This window comes from Pinus tabuliformis, chromosome 6 (assembly GCF_031772625.1).
Source record: "Pinus tabuliformis cultivar Carrire ecotype Pingquan chromosome 6, CPIR1, whole genome shotgun sequence".
Lineage (NCBI taxonomy): Eukaryota > Viridiplantae > Streptophyta > Pinopsida > Pinales > Pinaceae > Pinus > Pinus tabuliformis.
The window spans coordinates 1,112,083,927-1,112,089,042 of NC_142292.1; positions in this window are offsets into that span (position 1 = coordinate 1,112,083,927).

Genomic DNA, 5,116 nt, shown 5'->3' on the forward strand with positions numbered 1-5,116 from the left:
ATTCAGATTCATTGTTTTCTCTCTTTAGCCTTCTTATCTTTCTTCCTAATCACCCACTTCAGCTAAAGACATCAATACAAGCTCCTACCTCGCCCCAAAGACCCCCCTGCAGAAACTGTGTCCAATCCCCGCACCCTAAATTGCAGCTCCTCAATTTGCCACCAAAAACCCCAAAAACCCCCAAATCAACCTTCAAATCAGTTTACTAGCCTAATATCAGCGCTACCGTGTTGGTCATCTCATCCCATTGAAGATCTATCGTGATTGACCGGAGAGAGCCTTCTCCTGCCCCGTAGGGCTAGCTACGAGGCTGAATGGTTTGATGTAGCTTTTGAGATTTGCCTTTTCAACCTGAGGTGAAATTTCAAGTGCTAACAGAACCCATCGCACGCTATCGATGTGGCTGGATCCTAACCTCACGCTTCAATCTGCACTCTATAGGTAAGTGACTGGTCCATTAATAATTGATAACTATGGCAGTCTCGCTCCTTGTGGCCCACCAATCTACAAAAGTTGCAAAATAACTGCTAAGGGGTCTGGTTAAATTTTGGTAGTAGATGACAGTTGTCCGTGTTGTGCTTTCCTCCCACCTGGCAGATTGCACACCAGAGCGAGGGTGTTGCGCTTGACCCTACTTGTGCCTTTGGTCGTAATGGCATTGGCCCCCCCGTTGCCACATAGTTCACAAAAACTGGACATTGATCCTTATCATGACCCTGGCTTCTACACTTTATACACCACACTTCCTCCCAGACCTCTGGCTGGGGCACCTTTCCTTTTTTAAGTTTTGCATTTCTAAACATAGATTTTGTATTTGCACGTGGATTTGTTGAATCCCAACCCTGAATCCTGTATTGGAGTTTCATGCAACCTCATCGCAATATCTAATGCTTCAGCCTAGGTTGAGATATTTTGTTGTGACAGCACTGTCCTTAGATGTGGTGTCAATGATGCCACAAACCATGTGCAGTGCCACACATCTGACAGCGTCATGTTTGCCTCGCAGATTGTACTTTTCAATCTCTGATCTAGATCCCACGGAGTTTCACCAGGCATCATCACGATCTCCTTGAACCCTATGATTGACTACATTTCTTATTTTTTCCAGCTAAATTATTTTTTCAATTCAGCCTAGATATCTGATGTCCTCGCATTCGGGTGATCACTTGAGTACTTTATATACCACCTTAGTGTGTGGTCCTGCAGTGCGCTAACCAGGGTATCCTTTCTGATGTTGTCGTCCATAACTCTGTGTGCTTCGCATACTACCGTTACCATGAACCAAAATTGTTCTGGATCTTCGCTTCCTACTCCTTTGAATACCGGCAACTGAATCACACTCATCATATTTTAACTACTGGTTTGCACGTCCGTGCACTAGGGCCTTCTGTGAACCCGTACTGCTCCTGATTCAATCAATCCTTAGACTCTTTCTTCATAGGATTTCAGCATCCTGGCATCAGAAGTCCCTTAGGTAGATCCCGGTCCTGACAACAGAACCATTTGTTGGCTTATATGGTCCAGACCTAGGTTCGGAAGAGTTATTTAACCAAACAAATCCCGCCGCTACTGGCCCTTTCGGCAACAACCCAAGGAGCGCAGACTGAGGTCTCACCCAAGGTAGCAAGGGAGGGTGCTGGAACTAGGTTTGCACACCCTTAGGATGTCTTGATGTGGTCTAGAAGGTCTGTGCGCCGTGTTGTGGCCTTGCGCCAATCTGCTTCTGTGTAGATCCGGAACAAGGAAATTCCTTAATATTTATTATTTCTAAGTTTGTTACTAATTATATCTACTGTTTACGGTCTTTAAGCAAACATTTACTAGAGATAACCAATTCACGCACCCAGAAAAGATACATATTTGCATAAACTCATAATATAAGCATACATGCGCAGATCGAACAGATATATCAACCATAAATTAACCAAATCCACAATATTTTAGAATCAACACAATATTTTAGGACAAACTTATCTTTATTCAACTCTATCACTAATACAACCAGATTTACCCTGTGCACTCAGTTGTAGGGGTCAGCACACATAGTTGCGGACTCTACTAGGCCTCTGTGCACATCGCTGCAGAGCCTCTATTTACCCAAAAACACCCTCAAATCGAACTTATAGATGCAGAGATTACTATCCTTCCAAACCCATAGCACTTAGATCTATCAAAAACTAAAAACTACCTTTTTCCCCCTAATGCCACCTTTATTTATACATTCCCATGGTCCGCGGACCATGGGCAGGCCGACTTACTTCTTATTATTCTATCTTATTTCTCAGGCGGAAAACTATTACATTTCGTGCTCCACATATTTCGGAGATTTACAATATTTTTATCCTAACTTACAGGCTTCAAGCGCCAAAACTGTTACACAGGACCTCTGCTACCCAACACCATCCAGAGGTAAAAGCAAGGGGAAATGTAAAACAAAGCATAGTGCTTCTTAGAGAGAGAAATCAACTAAAACTGAACATACTAACGAGAAAAAGAAACCTCTTTATCCTTTTCTAATCTGTAATGAAGATCATTATATGAAAGGAATGCCCACATGAGGCAGAGGTTAGCAAATTTATAAAAGGTTCTCCAACTCCTGCAATTTTGAAGGATATTTTTCCTTCACAAGATATTAAAATGGTTTCACATAATCCACCTTCTTCTTCCATATCGGTAGATATCATGATGATGTCTTTGCAAATTATGGTAGCAACAACATCTAAAGATTATGGATCTAAGGGTCCTGTAGTAAATGGAAACGATGCTAGTCCATCTAGTCAACCTTCCACTTCAATTCCTTCTCCTTTTGAACCATTACAAATTAAGAAACCAAACCCTGACATGATGATTTGATCACCTCCCAAAGGTGTTGTTCGAAAATCAGCTTTCAACCCACATGCTAGAGCTGCTCAGAACTACAACATTGTTGAAGACCTGGTGATGTCTCCTTCAACAATGTCAGCTCTTGAAGTGCTGCAAACATGACCAACACAAACAAAGTTACTTTTTTCATATATTGGAGTAACTGATTCTTAGGATTCTAATCTAATTATCTTTGATCTTGAAAGTCATATACCTAGACTCCCACATCAACTAGCATTCCAAATACCATTTTTTGTCAAAACCAAATGAGTGTTTTGTATAGTAATTATCGAAGGAGCCTCTATGTGTATTATGTCTATTACTTGTTGGAAAGATTTAGGTTATCCAACTATCCATCAATCTCCTACCACTCTAAAAACCTCTTATGGAAGATGTTTTCATCCTTACGAGATCTTAAATGATCTAACAATAGATTTAGAAGTTAAGACAGTCGCGATTGATGTTAAAGTCGTTGATGCCCAACTCGATTACAAACTTTTACTAGGTTGAAGTTGGACTTATGCTATGTCTGCAATGGTCTGATCACTTTTCTGCATGATAATATTTCCTCATCAAGGGAAATTAGTAAAAGTAGACCAATTATCTTACTATACTTCCGACCCTAACTCTATAGGTCATGTACATTTTGTGGGGAAAATGATTACTCCCTATGAGGATATTGGTGTTGGTTTTCTTAAGGATTCTATTATCATTCTGTATTTTTGAGGTTGTGGGAGTAAATACATTGGACAAAATCAAACTACTTTTGAATGATGGGATCTAGCCCTCCCATATTCAAAGAGGGCTCTCTCTTTATGATTTAACTTGGTTTTTAGCTTGATTTTAGGCTAGCTATGATTATGCTTGGTTGCGTGTTTGAATTTGATTGATTGGTTGGTTGATATGATGAAATCACTTTCTTTCCATTGGGCTATGGAGTCAAATAAAACTGGAATGTTGCACCAAAATTTCAAAGGAATAATCACAGGAGAAGCTAGCTAGATTTATTGGATCTTTTAAATTAAATTGTGGAATAGAGAAAAGGTGTGCTTTAGCATGGATTGAAAAGCATTTAAGAATTTCTCAATCAGAATTTTAGAAGAAAACATACATATTGTAAACGAAATCCAAATAAGGTGTTCAAAAACATATCTTATTTTTCACATATCTTGTTTTACAATAAGATTTTAGATGCATAACATAAGACGAATAACAATGAAAACACAATTATAGTAGGAAAAACATCACCAATATTTCGTAACACAAGTATCCTATGAAGAGTATTTTAATTGATGGTGCTCCAGCAACACAGAAACAGTACAATTCTTGATAGAAAGAGTTACAATGTTCAGGGACCAACCCTCAATACTTCGACATAATGAAGTATTTAAACAAAATTTAAAAAAAGACTACAATTAATGCCTCAGTGACACAAGATTCTATTAATGACTTTGAACTAACAAAAATGAAATAATGCAATCAAAAGGAATGAATCTGGTGAAGTGATCTGGACATCTCGTAGTGCTTTGGAGGAGAACAGTTGCTGAGTGGCCATTATTTGGGTGTTGCACTGATGAAGCTGACCTGTCTTTTTAATCCTGGAATTCACACAACTTATCCCACCACTCTTCATCTGGAATAGAAATCTTTGCTACCTTATGATAAATCTCATCTACCTCAATATACTGAGAAAAATTGGGTTTTACTGCAAAAATTTGTTTTATCTCATGTTGGATAAAACTCATGTTGCTGATAGCTTCATAAAAGGTTCTCCCTGTCATAGTACCTTTGATGTGGGAAGACTTAGTTGTATCCTTTGAAATTTCTTGAAGCTTCTTCTTGTAATCTTCCCTGGTCATAAATTTGTCATTGATCACAAATAAAAAGGTCGACCTTTCTTGTTCAATGCATCTATTCTAGTGAAAAAATTGTTGACTGCTACCTCCAAAGTGTGATGTTTCTCTGTCAGTTGTACAACCAAGTTCTTTTTTGTTAGAAAATTCTTTACTTCCAGGATGGTTTTTGTTCTATCATTTACTCCTAGATCATCTAACTCATATATGTTTTTGGAATTGAGGAACTTTATGATGATGTTGGTTGTAGTAGGCATTTCTCCCTATTCAGCATTGATATTGGAAATGGTTTGCTTGGCTTTCTCCATCAATACCTTTTGCTCGAATATAATTTGGATACATGGCCATATTTCATCTATTTCTTCAATGATATTATTCCATATATTTTCTTTAACATGGGC